The 14,701-nt window shown below is 40.7% G+C and overlaps 1 long non-coding RNA gene across 1 annotated transcript in view; it reads right to left on the bottom strand.

The window, feature by feature from the left end:
• Nucleotides 1–8,906, bottom strand: part of LOC136296072 (uncharacterized) — a 71,251-nt gene extending 62,345 nt beyond the window's left edge. Inside the window, exon 1 of the long non-coding RNA XR_010722860.1 lies at nucleotides 8,767–8,906. This is a non-coding gene — a long non-coding RNA (uncharacterized lncRNA). The remainder of the gene's footprint in view (nucleotides 1–8,766) is intronic.
• Nucleotides 8,907–14,701: the final 5,795 nt, after the last annotated feature.

Raw genomic sequence — 14,701 nt, 5'->3', positions numbered from 1 at the left:
GAAGCTTTAGGTTTATCCACGGCTTTCTCTGGAAAAATTCTCCAATTTAGTCTCACATTTTTGGGTTCCAAAGAACTGAACAAATTGCTAAATTGTTTGCTCAAGCTCAAGCTAATAAACAAGTTGGCTGGCACAATTTAAGAACAAAGTCTTGCATTTCTATGCAGCATCTTTAAAACTCCAACTTTCTCACAAGGACAAGAGCAGTCACGATGCAGTAACTTAGCCCAGAATAGGTATGCAAATGTTGGCTGTACTGGATCACTAAGCCACCTGCTAGAGGGTCATTTGCATCTTCTTAAACAGAACAGACTTTACTGGCATGCAGACTGATTTCTTAAATATCTGTTAGGATCTAGGCAGGACAATTTTCACTTCTTAATGGAAAAGGTCAAATTCTGCAATACACACACTAATAAGAATTTTGAAGAACTAAGAACAGAGCAGCATTAAGAACACCTGTATTCACATAATCAAATGAGTCTCCAAAATAAATGCCACGATCACTTTAAAGGCAGATGAGCTATCTAATGTACTTGTACGTGGGAATGCAGCTCTCCCTGTACTGGCAAGTTTAACACCTGAGTGTGCAGCAGTCAATCCAGGTAAACAAGCTTTCTGCACAATTGGAATCAGAAAGCTTTATCAAAGCAAAGGTTTTTAATTTCTGGAAAGACAAGAGACATCATCCTGAAGTGCCAAGAATGGCAGTTCCTGTAAAGCAATACATCTGCCTGCCTGTGATCACCACTCCAGGATCTGAAGTCTGTGTGCTGCCAACAAACAGCCCCACGACAGAAAAAGTCTAATTGAAGTATTTTCACTACACAGGCCCTGAATCTTCCCCCAGTTCTGGTTCTTGCCAGTACTGCAGTGAATCCATTAAAAATAGTGGAGTTGCAGCAACATAAGCCTACAGTCTCCCTGCCTTTGGTGGAATTATCTGTCAAAATAGAGGTCACCTCCCCTTGCTGGTCACTACTGAGACCAGCAGAAATCCATATATGCCAGAGAAATGGAGCCAGTGACACTACCGGTGAGTTTTCACACAGAAAATTACAGGTGTGGGTAAGACAGCTACAGCAGAGACAGACCAGGCACCACCACCTTTGTACCCCTTTATATGAAAGTTTTCCATAGAATTATCTTTTGTAAATTTCCTTGTGGGTCTTGTGATGGGTCATTCTGTTTAAATACTTCATCAGGGCCTTTCTTTAGGATGGTGATGCCTGATGGGATAGAAGGGATGTGGTGGAAGCGGGCGATCCTGGACACAACTAAAGCAATCTTAGACTTCTTTAATTGTTGATTGGGAACTGACCATGAGAATACTGCTACAGATTACAAAACTAACAAAATAACCAAAATGCTAAGGAAGTGTAAAATAAACGCCAGTGTACATCAACCTTAAAAAGAGACAATTCAAAGAATTAGGTAATTATGTAATTAAAGTACTGACATAGCCTTTTTACATATCAGTATGTTTTTGCTTCCCTAACAGTATTTTTTCTGCAGCAAATATGTATCTGTATGAAATATATTCAGTATGTAAAACTTAAAGGTGGAACATATGTGTCTGATAAATAGCCTGTTACAAACTTATTGTATTTCAGGATTGTTCCACTTCAGTTTACAATTTGTTTTCATGTTCTTTTGAAATTGTTTCGGTAAAACTGGGATTAATTTAACACACATTTTATTAAAATTGTTTGTAGTAGGGTAAGGCGAAATTATTAAGTACAGCAGACACTGAAGCACTGAGCTGCCTACAGTGTTTAGGACAACTAAAAATAAAGCATGTCAAACTGCAAATTTCAAAAATTTCCTGATGTCCTGGCACGAGTTACTCTGCCTCAGATGCATGCTAGAGTGAAAGGTCTTTTACACTATTCAGTTTTTCTTTAGACAACAGAATAGGTATATCATCGCATTATTTCCATGGACCCACTGTGTACGAACAATAAAATTCTCAGCCCAACTCATTTTGTAAATATATTAGAGCTGTTCAAGGGTTCTCTGAGCTCATGTGATGGGAGTGATGGCCCTCAATGGTCAAAAGAAAGGAAAATTCTCTGCTGGGATTTTTCCATCTGGTTTACATTGCAGTCCAAACTTTATGGATCAAAGAAAAAGCATTTTCTCTTTCACTGTGTTATCTAACATGAGCCAAAGTATTTTTGGGTCTGTTCAGTGGAAAAGAAAGAGAGCACCACTTTATGGAAACTATCCCTATTTTTATTAGTTTCAAGTCACTTTTCAAACTCACAATGTGTATTAATAGACATGGGCATCAGCCATGTGAATGCTGGTACAGAGAGCTGAACAATGAAATCTTTGCTCCATTTTTTTTTGGTTCTTAGAAAAGCTGTGACTGCCATTCCTAGAAAGATAATCACATGGCTGCAAGTTTAGAGGCAAACGTAAGCAAATTTCTGGCTTTTTGCATCCACAAATCAATAGCAGAGCTACCAAATTCTTATAGCTGTAAGGCTATCTGGCCTTTAAGGCTTGGACTGAAATATAGGAGTCTAGAAGAACTTTAGTCATACAGAGCTTTGACTTGAAGCCCTCAAAGCCAGACATGCTCTGCTTTCTTTCCATTTCAGACACTTTCTTCTAATGCTTCTTAGTTATATCAACAACCCCTCTAAGTCATAAGTTCTGATGCTCACTTCTGGTTAGCTAGCACCTAACCTTGCTGCCTAGCTAGTAGAGTTGGGGTGGGGATAGAAATAAGACTTCTAAAAGAGAGAAATTAAAACAAACAAAAAAATCCATGTGCCAGACACATGGACTACTCTGAACTTTCCAGGAATGTAACAAATGAAATTACAGAATCATTTAGGTTGGAAAAGACCAAGCAACAGGACTAGAGGAAAGGGGAAGAGACTGATGCACAGGAAGTTCCACCTGCATATGAGGAAGAACTTCTGTACTGTGTTAGTGACCAGCCACTGGAACAGGTTGGCGGGAGAGGTTGTGGAGTCTCCCTCATTGGAGACATTCCAGAACCATCTGGATGCAATCCTGTGCCATGTGCTCTAGGATGACCCTGCTTGAGCAGGGAGGTTGGCCCAGATGACCCACTGTGGTCCCTTTCAACCTAATCCATTCTGTGATTCCATGATCACAGAATTCAACCACAAACCTAAAATGGCCAACTCCACGACTAAACCATGCCTTAAGTGCCAAATCTACAAGCCTTTGAAATACCACCAGGGATGATGATTCCACCCTTCCCTGGATAGCCTGTTCCAGCACCTGACATCTCTTTCAGTGAAGATTTTTTTCCCAATATCCAATCTAAAAATTCCCTGGTACAACTTGAGGCTTATTTCTCTTGTCCTATTGCTTGTTACCCGGGAGAAGAGACCAACCCCCACCTCTCTATGGCCTCCTTTCAGGTAGTTGTAGAGACTGATAAGCCAACCCCCCCCCCCCCCCCCCCCCGTCTCCTTTTCTCCAGGCTGAATAATCCCAGCTCCTTCAGTTACTTCCCATATGATTCTTCACCAACTTTGTTGTCATTCTCTGAATGCACTCCAGCGCCTCAATGTCTTTTGTGTAGTTTCAAAGTCTTTTCGTGACAAGGTACAGAGTTCCAAACAAAACCCTACTGCCAAACAAAACACCTCAAAACCACACAAAAAAACATAAAGCAGCCATAGTTTTTGTATTTTTTTCCTGTCTCTTAGGCATAGAGAGACTTTTAGGAGCTATAACTTTCCAGAGAATCAAAGTACGTCAACTGTGCAGTCAAAGACTTTCTTCTGGACTGCTTAAAGTCTTTTAGTCACATCAGTGTTTTAATGGGGATCAGAAACCAAACTTTTTAAAACTTGCTGGATTTAAACTTGGAAAAAGCAAAGATTAATTAGATATACAGGTTGCACCTATCAGATCTTAGTGGGAAAACTCTCAGATAGTAAGTAGCACAGGCAACTGAGTGTGCTTATTCTACAAAGTCTGAAGCAGCCCAACCTTGGAGGAGGTAAGGAGCGCACGTGGGAGCACTGCTGTGTCCAACTGTTGGGAAAAACTTGTCTGTCTGCAAGAAAACCAGACATTTTTACACCAGTCTGGGAAAAGGAAAAAACTACACCCTAAACTAGTCCAAAGCGCATATATTCCAAATAAAGGAAATTGCAGCTAAAGAAAGGAAAAAATATCAGAATTCAAGAGCTAGATATTTCCAGTGATTGGAATATTATGTTGGATTTAGATGAGATGATTATTACAAACAGGACATGACTACATTGATTAATGTGACATCTGAATCTAAAATAAAGATTTTGCAGAGAAAGTTGATTCATATGGAATACAGATGGATGAAACTTCAGGCAGACTCCCTGCAAGGGGAAATGAAGTCTTGAGAAATAGAAAAGTTTGCATTTGTCTATGGAAACAGAATATCTGTTCTTGTGTTGAAAGAATATCTAAGTGAATATTTCACTTAAAGACATTATAGTGCAGAGGATGAGAAAACCTTGAAAACAGGAACCGTTTCTGTAGGAGGAAGAAAATAGAGCCCAGCTGTGCATTAAAGCTGAAGTGCTGTAACAATGGGTGGCCACCAAGAGGAGAAGGCCATCCTTCCCCATCTTCCTCTCGGGCTGCAGCATCTGCTGTCCTCCCATGCATCAGTCCAGCTCCATCCGTTCAGCTTGCTCACCTCCAACAGAACTAGTTGCTGTTGTGGGGGATTTGTTGAATCTGTTGTGGTGTTGCATTGTTCACTGAACCAGTTCCTGCCTTGACCAGATATTTAGCAGCTGTTTACTGTAACCAGATTATGCTCGACAGAGAATGGGGGAGAGAAGAACCACGTCTTCTGGTGGCAGCTTACAGTTACACAAAGTTCTGCACAATGTAAAACTTGGTGTAAGCAAGAGGACACCAAAGGAAGAGAAATTGCCAGCAAGTAAAGAAGTATCATAGACACTCCATTACTGTCTGCTTTTAGCGCTAGAAAACTTCTTTAAATAAACCCGCTGTTGAAAACTTTGTTTAAAACAGAAGAGGCATAGTGAAAACAGTCCGAAATTACACACACTGGCATGTGCAAATAAATCCATGGTACAAGTCTGGCCTGGGACTTCTTGGTGATGTTGATCCTGGGTAGTGGTTCTGCATTACTCTTGTCACTATCCAGATCTCCTAAAGAATATGTTATACATAAATTTTATATTTAATACTTATGACAAACCAGCTGAGCATAATGTCACACACTGTATCACAATTTGATTGTTATGTTTTCTGACAGCTGTGATTTGAATGATATTACTTCGTAAGCAGGGAATTATAATTAAGCTGTCTTATGAAAAACAGTGTCAATATTGTTCAAATTACATTTTACAAACCTGATAAGCTAAGTTTGCATAGCTAGGTAGTATTAACCCGTAGGACAACACACCTGGGACTATCACCTGTTGAAATCCTGTGCAATAAAAGTCTTAGAAATAGGCCACTATCGCTAAAAGTAAGAGTATTGCTAGTTCCTGCAAATACAATGAGAAAAAGTGAGACAAAGGAAAGCAATACAGGCACAGGCCTATGCACATATATAATATCAAAAACATAGTCCTCATCCTAGAGGCCTCTGTATCTTACAAAGCTGCTTCTGTGTGTTGACTGTTCTGGCCCTGGATACAACACAGGCCTCTGTATTTTAACTCCTGCATGGCACTGGGTTTATGCGTCCAAAAGTAGTGTGGGAATTGGAGCAGCTTTTTGCAGCAAACAAAACAATGACTTGAGAGAAAGAGGTGTTGCAGAAAAAACCCCCAGACCTAAACCAGATGAGGTTGAGGTGAAAGTCAGTGTGGTATTGAAGGCTGCTTCATAAGAGTTAAAAACATATATCCAGCATTTAAATTCTGTGCACCAGTGACAGGAGCAGGGGAACATATAATGACAGGCTTCAGGTTTTTGTGAGTCCCCAGGCATGCAGATATTATTACATGCTAAAAAAATAGCAAACCGTGAATCTAGAAAGAAAGAGCATTTCCCTGGCAGTGGCAGCATGGGCTAATTTCTAAAGGAACTCTATAATCCGCAGTGGAGAGGCAGAGCGAGCCAAAGGAGGAGAAAAATTATATCTGAGAATGGCAGTGAATGTAGGTGAAACTAAGAAAACTTAACACACCCTTTTAGTATTGCTTCCCAATGGAGCACAATCATGATCATCTTGGGATGTGATGTTTCGTTCAGGTCTTGAAAGAGCAGGATACAGGAAATAAAGAAAAATGGAGTTCTTCACTAACCCCAGGACTGGAAGATTTAGAATAACTCATAGTGTATTGAATATTAGCTCCTCTGCTGCTTATGGAAGTGCAGATGAGAGTTTAATGTATTCACTTGTTTAATGAAACTGCAGATTAAAGTTTAATGTATTCTTTTGTCATGCATACAATTAAACCAAAAATTTGTAGCTGATTGTGAATTGTTTACTAATGAGACTAATAATTACCTGCCATATGCATTTGAGACAGGCCAGCAACTATATAGACTGTCTTCTGGCTAGATACGCGAGAATAATTTACAATCGGAAAGGATGTCTTAGGAAGCAAGATTCTCTTGGAGAAAGTTGGCAGTGGATAGAGAGGCAGAAGTTTAAAAAAGCATTAGACATTTCAGACATGTAAACTTTCCTTGTGAGGGTAGTTTACACTGCCTGATACGTCCTTTTGTAAAATATTTGCTTTCCTGGCCAGAGGCCCAATTCTCTGGTCACATTCACAGACAGCTCTCATGTGAGAACAGACTCAGACACAGGGGATGAGAATCAGTTTTTGATGTGTATCTTGGATGATACGAAGAGGAATAATAAAACAAATCCAAACTCATTCTATGAAATAAACATCACTGCCAGCTTATAGCAGATACTTGTGGACAAGATGCTCAGCAGATGTGCAAGTGTATAGTGTTACTGACTTCAGTAGCACAAACACAACTTATCCTGTGCAGAGCAAAGCCTTGAAACTTCACAGTTAGCAAGTTTAACTTCTGTGGAGGTTTGCATGCATAATGCTCAGATTGCTGAGCCTTTTCCAGGGAGTAAAACATGGGGCTAAACTAAATATTTTTAAATTAAATGAATGATTGCTCTCCAAAAATAGGCACCTTTCACAGAGCAGAAATTTGCCTCTTGTTTCTGCTAAAAGAAAACCTCACAACTTCAAAATTTCTCTCCAATAACCCTACATGAGGCTGACAACGGACATATTCCTGTATATCTGGATATGTACCTGGCCTGCTGTCATAACTTCTGATTTCTGTTGCTGAGGAATTTTATTTGGCACGTGAAGTGGTTGCCAGCAACCACATATGGCATCCCTGCCCCATAGGAAGAGCTTCATAGGAAGAGCTGTGTTGCCCCATCCTCAGAGCCTGCAGTGACATGGGCTAACTGCCCTGGCAGTGCTTACCACGATTTCATGCAGGTGGGCTCTGGGCAGCCATAGGGACTCACCACAGGTGAGCAAACCAAGGAGCAGCTTAGCTTGTGAGACTGTCTTAAGGGAACTCCAGAGTGCTGAGGGTCCTTCCCTCTACCAGCTGTGAGACCTGGCAGCACAACCTGGCACCAGCTGCCAGGGAATTTATGCCTTGGAAGAGTTAAAGTGCACTGATGCAATTTCAACCCTCCAGGGCAAGACAGGAAGCCATTTTTGTGACTTATTTTAAGAGCCTCACATGGGCTGACTTCTGCAGTTTTTGACGGTACCTGGCTGCCCAGCACAGGCAGGTAACACACCTCCTCACTAGGTCACACACAATCCCACAAACTGTAGAGCAGTCCTGGCAGCAGAGCTGCTCCATGTCTACCTGGCAGGCCAGAGATTTGTGCTTTACAGCCTGCAATAGCAAAGACTGACTGCAGGAAACAACACCTCAGCATCCCAGACCAGATTTGGGTTTTGTCTTCAGTAGACGTTTGAGGTGCTTGTGGAGTTTTCTGTTGGCTCTTGAAGACAAAAGCTTTTTCCCAAAGAATTGGTTGACCAAGCTGAATTACCTGCTTTGGACTTCATCCTTAAGATGACCTTCATAGCTTGCTGAAGCAAAAGAGGTATTTTTTTCCTTTGGAAAATGTGCATCAACATTACAAATACCTTTTTCCTGCATTATTGAAGCATGCTGCATAAATTGCACTTTGCAATCCTTTGCCAGAAGTTCAGGGGTAGACTAATTTTAACAAACCATCATCATCACCCTCCCATTTCTTCCTTATGGGCTGCACTGATTTTTAGGGGATAAATTTACCACAGCAGTCAGGGTTCTATTTTCTAGCTTTTAAAAAAAAAAAAATCCAACACAGAATTATATAATTACATAATGCAGAAACACTTTCAACTCATTACTATACTGAAAAAGCAAATGAAAAAGCTCAAGTTTAATGTGCCTCAGAGTTCTTGCTTCGGAAAATGACTTAGTACAGAAAACGGTGATGCAAGAAAAGCCCCTTTGGGCTTTAAGGCATGACTCAGAAGCCATGAGATATTGCTCCTTCTGCAAACTGACACGGGCTGCACCTTCCCTTTATGGTGGTGCAGGTGAGACTGGCAGCGGGTTAAGGACCACTCCAGAGCACAGAGCTAACCATGGAAACCACAGCAAAGAGGAACTCCATCAAAAATCCTAGGGTTAATGAACCATGCAGCAGCACCTTGAGACTCTCATTTCATTCCAATGAATGCTTGTAATTGGGAATTAAAACCACCAGCAAAGCTAAAACCATGAAAGAAAGAAGAGATTTACACTCACCTGCATGGGGAGTTTTGAATACCTCATTCCTTCAAGACAGACTCTTAACTCACCCAGCAGGAAGTGTGGTTTGCCAAGATGCTTTAGCCATACAGATTTTCCACATAAACACCCACTACACACAATTTGTACTCCATGAGCTGTATGTGTTACCACAGGTGGGATCTGCAGACAAAAAAAGCAAAGGTGAACCCATATTTAAGTAGTTTTTATTCACTTCTGCTTTTAACATGACCTTGGAGAGCATACTTATTCTTTTTCCATATTATACATACTCATGCACCTATGGGTTAGATTTTTTATTTTAATTCTGAAGTTTGTATTGTTATTTTTGTTATAGGGTCTATAAAAAAGATTTCAGGAAGCTGCTACTTTTTGAAGTTCTTCCTCCTAAGATCACAAAAAAACCCCCAAAAAACCCAGAGTCAGCTTTCTCTTTCTTTTTTACTTTTATCTTTGAGAAAATAAAAAAAAAAAAATCAACAGGTAAGATGACTTAAAGCATACATCTCTGAGTTTTTCAAATAAACTGTTTGCTCTTTCTGGCTTTGGAGGCTTGGGGAGATGCAATTTGAAGCAGTAGCTCCCATTTTATTCCAAAGTATTTTACCAGAAACTGTGGTCAGATCAATGCTGCTTTTCATGAGAAATTTGATCATAGATTAGCACAAGAAATGCAGGTCATCTCAGGAGCAATGCTGTACAGAACTGAAGCACAAGACTGTCAAACTGTAAATATCATGAGGCTCTGCCAGAGGAGAGGGGACACAGGCTCATTCTGCCCTGAGCTAGAAGGAAATATTCCCATTCCATACAAAAAACTATTCCAAAATATTTTGATCAGCACCATAAAAACAATCTGATTTAATGCTTTTCTTCACTTGCTATTCTGTGAAATATACCTTCAGGCTTTTCACCTTAACTGGACATTTTGCTTTTGAAATAATCTGGGTTTTCTAGCAGACAGCTAGTTTGCTTCTCCATGAGCTCTAAGAAGGCCAGCTCATCTCTTTCTCCTTGGCAGAGGTGGTAGGATGATGGACTCAGCATTCCAGCTAGGAAGCTGCTCTCCAGAGCAGCTGGAGACCCCAGTGCATGTAACTTGAAAAGGCAAATAATGAGTTTTTCTTAATACATGTCTTTGAGAAAAACATACCTCTAATCCCTATGGTCACATTACACAGTGAACACTAGCAACATGTCATTTAAAAGCATATTTTAAAGGAACAGATGAAAAAAAAGCAGAGCCAGTGGGTATAGAAATCTGTAACTGTAAACCAGCTCCATCAGTAAAAGGTTGAATTTCCACGACTGAGAGAAGGGGAGCTTTCTACCAAGGCTAAAAACAAGTTCCTTGTGCCAGCATCTGGGGAAAACATGACACTGCAAGGAATCATGGTTCCCACATCCTCAACATGGCTGAGCAGCCCCCCAAGCAATGGGGCATTGCACGCCTAATTCCACGAGGAGAAAGCCCACAGAGTAGAGGTGTACAATAATCACTGAAGGGCAGAGTGGAAAAAAGCTCTGTTAATGCTCTGACAGGACAAAACTGGCAGTTGTTACATCCCCAGTTATTTAGGCCTTTATGAACCAGGACACTGAGTTTGACCTCAGATCTTGCATGGCAGCAACAAAGGGCTCAGAACACTAGCAAGGCTGATCACCTTGATATGACTGGCCTGCAGAAGGAATTTCCCTGTCTCAAGTTTCAAATCAGTGGAATCCCCAGGATTGTTCAGGTCAGGAAGATGTTTCTTTCTCACCTTTACTTCAATTTCACTATAAGGTAAGTGCAACAGCTTCCAGCCTGGAGACACTTTGAGTGTATGTAAGGTCTGTCTAGGACACATGTAAAGGTCTGTCCAGGATAACAGAATAACTGAACACAGGGATAAGAAAACAGAGCTGGGCAACCTGACCAACTACAGATGTCAGAAAGGGGAGAAGGGTTACTGACTTTTTTTTTTTTTTTTTTTTTTTTTTTTTTTTTTTTTTTTTTTTTTGTGAGAATGTGAGCAGGCACAACCCACACAGAAAGGTCTGCTTTCTGAAGAGAGTAATAAACCCCCATGAACAAGTGTGATATAGCATTTCCTTATTTACTGAGAAATTGAGGCAGAGGCGGATATTCACATGATCGAATTGCTGATGCCAACAATAAGTCTTTCAGGTTCTCTGTAGGTAATAGTGAAAATTAGATGCACCTCCTAAGGGTCAGCCAGTTTATCTACATTACACTCCTGTTATAAATCCCCTTCTCAATAAAGGAAGCATCTCTGTCTCCATTAATAATGCTTGACTTAGGAGTGTAATCAGTGCCAGAAGTTTGATGCTGTTAGTACTACCAGGTTGTCTTTTCTCTTTGTAGTGTCAGAGCTGTAGAGCAGGTTGTTCTCTGATCTTTTCTAATGGTTTCTGTCTGCTTTCAAACAAAAGAAAAGCACAGGTTGCATCTAGGTTGTGATTAGACATCAACACACTGGTACCAGATATGCACACTGCAGACAGTAGTTTTACAAAAAAGACAAGGTAAATATTAATAAGTATGACAACGTCTTCTTCATGGGGGCCTACTCGCAGAAAACAGAGGGGTGTGCAAGCACAGGGCATCAATGGCAGAAACCAGCAAGGCAGCAAGTAATTTTCAAGACTAAAATAAAGATAAAAGCCAAGCAGAAACATACTCCATAAAACTTCTCCTTCAAGCTGCCTTCCTCCTAAAGAGAAATGGAGGTATTATTCTGACAAATGTTATCATGAAAAGTTCTGCAGTATATTTATTGTTAAGGTTTCCTGTGTTAGAAAAACAGCTATTTTTTTTTTCTCTGAGTTCAGTTTACCTTACACAAAAATATTTAAATATAGGAGAAGAAAAAGGGAAAAGAAATGAATAAGAAAGAACCTTAAGCTCTAGAAACATTTTTTTTCTGTGGTGAACTCAGAGTGACCGAAGTTCGTAACATAAGTTGAGTATGCAATATTTTCCACTGCTTACAGTTCCCTTCTGAACTTCCATTTTGTGGGAATACACTTGGATCATTGCTGACCTGTCTTTGGAAAAGGCTCACTGTGTATTTTGGCTTGGCTTCCTTCCATTTCTACTCCTCTAAGTCTGTTCCCCATTTCAACATCTCTTATTGCCACATTGCCAAACACGTTACACAACCCCAGAGAAGCAATTTATAGGAATATTAGTAATTCAGCTGTGACAAAACAAGCACTTTTCCCTTTTAACAGATCATTCTCTCCTGGGAATCATTGTTATGTAGCTGTTTGCTCCCTTGTTTACAGCATTGCACTGGATGTGGTATTTAAACAGACAAACGAACCAAAGCAGTATAAACCTGTGAAAGCCAGAGCTCAGCAGCAGCTTTCAAAGCAAAACCTGGCTGGAAATATCCTGTGAAAACTTTTTCAACAGAGACTGTAAGAGTCTCATAGATGACTATGTAATGTTCTTATAGCCAATCAAATCAAACCAAATGTGCATAACAGAGAGATCCTGATTTGATGTCTGTAGTCTGAGGCAGCACCATCCTGATGAGTCTCCTCAGCACTCTGAGAATGCAATCCATCACCAAGTACAGGGTACTCTTAAAATGCCAGCAGATACGAGGGTATGAAGCTGCATAACTTAGCCCAGGACTGGAATTGCCCACAAATTATAAAAAGCTTTAAAAGCAGTCTTGATAAAAGTACTGAAATTCACAACTGTTGCCTGAACTTGTAAGCTCTGTTTACTAGAACACTGGCTCCCATGAGATACTTCAACAGGCCATCAGTTTGCTAGGTCAGAGACCTTAGTTTTCAGTATCTTATTGGAAAATTACATCAAGTTAAATGTCAGTTTCTCTAGAAAAAGATGACCCCCTTTATGTGAGATTAAAACCTGAGCCACATCAAGACCTTTTCATCCATCTCTCTCACAAAACAAAAACTTCTGATTCATAACAGTGTTTTGATGACCCTCAGTTGTTCTTTTTACCCTGTTTCAAATATTACCACTCCTGCAGAAGAGCTTGTCAGATAGAATATCTACCTGCCAGAGTTTACAGTCTGACACATTAACATGAAATAAAATTGCTGCCTTAGAATTTATGCATTGTTTACAAGCTGCAGCTCACAGTCACATTTATTTCTGCTTGGCACTGATAAAGACCTCTGTAAAAAAATTGGTGGTGTGAATTAAGTGCAGTAACTGCTCAAGCCACCTCCATGAATTCAGCCTTCCAGTCAACCCAAAGAAAGCCCTATAGCTACACTCTGCTCTACCATGATCATATTCATCCTCCATCACACAGTTTGTATAACCTAACACCAAACTTCAGTGGACAAATGTAGTCAAGAGATACTCAAACTCTCCCAGGAATTAGAAAGAAGTCTGGCAAGGCCCTCTGAGCCAAGAAGCACACCCAGCAGAGCACTGAGCTATTGAGGCTCATGGCTTTCTGACACCTAGGCAGTGGTAAAGCAGGTCTACTAAAAGCAGCATGCCCACCCTCAGCTGTGACCACAGAAGGAGATGGTCTCACAGACACAAAATGACATTTTTCTGTTTAAGGCTACCCAAACAACCCAACACAGTTTTCACTTGGTTCAGTATCAGATTTTATGTTTTCCTGAGCCAAATTGGTGAGCTCTACAATCTGCCAAACATTGACACCACATGTCACCACTGAAAGGACTTCATCAGAAAGACTTACACAGATGAAGGCAAAAATAAGTATCTCTGTCACTGGTGCCATACAGTTACCAACAACATCCTCAGCCAGAGAACATGCATACAGAATAACACCCACACACCTATGCCTGGAGTGACAGATAGAATTCTCACCATGTGTCATTTCCTTTTGAAATCCTTGAGATATCACTCATGTCTTTTCTGGCTTCAAATAGTGCCTACACCTCTAGGAAAACATCATCAACATCACTGCATGGGCAGTGCGACATTTAGCTACTGGGTGGCACGCAGTCAGCATGCAGTGACTCTCCAGCCAGCTTAACTGGACATTTCACCCATCACCTCCTCATGTGAGAGCATGTTGTCCCCAGTTATGTGCAGTTACTGCATGCATTTTGGTCAGGGATCAGCAGGAGTGTGCGTGCAGGGACAGCGTTTGGCACGATGGGCCCTGAATAGCTTGAGGGATGTAGTCCATCCTGGAGCAGAGAAAGCAGTTTGTTACTGCACCACTGGATCCATACACTTCAGCTTGTTTGGCCTGGGAGATACAAGCTTCTCTTTAGTTTCCATCTCTTTCAGAAGTGAAGCATCAAAAAAAAATTTTTTTAACAATCTTATCAGTGAAACTGAGGAGAAATGATGAAGCACAAGGCAGGGATGGGAGTGAGGGGCAGAGGGAAGCAGAAATATCATAAACTGCTCCCCACAAGGCAGCCGAATTGTGTAATACACCCCCAGCTTCTAAATGCCAGCACTAATGAGTAGGTTTTCTCCTGCCTCTGTGAGTTTTCCATCTTCCCAGGGCAGAACTGAAGGCTACGTAGGCAGTAAAAAGGGAATGAGTAGGCAAACCAAGTGACAGATATTTGTAAAAAAAAAAATGGACAGAATATTCCCACATCCTCTTCAAGGATTTTAGTTGCCATAGAATCACGAAAATAGTAATAGGCTACAAAAGCATTGCAAACCAATAACTTTCACTGTCCAAAAGGGAGCAGGGGTAAACAGGAGAAAAACACATGACTAAGGCCAGATCCACAAGCTATTGGGAGCTTCTGGGACAAAAGAAAATAGGTTTGAGCCCTCCTGTGTGAACTTTCTGGGAAATAATAAAGTTAATGAAAAACTGTCATGTCCAAACTCAATACTGAGATTTACTGATGGCTGTGCCAGCACAGTATGATCTGTCAGTTTGCTGGCTACCCCTAGCAACAAATACTTGGACTTGCTCTAGTAAGGACATTTTAA

The sequence above is a fragment of the Chamaea fasciata genome, unplaced genomic scaffold (assembly GCF_029207755.1).
Source record: "Chamaea fasciata isolate MVZ Bird 193981 ecotype frontalis unplaced genomic scaffold, bChaFas1.0.hap1 SCAF_1, whole genome shotgun sequence".
Taxonomy (NCBI): domain Eukaryota; kingdom Metazoa; phylum Chordata; class Aves; order Passeriformes; family Sylviidae; genus Chamaea; species Chamaea fasciata.
Note: the sequence above shows the minus strand (reverse complement) of the source record. Positions and strands in the feature narration are given on the sequence as shown.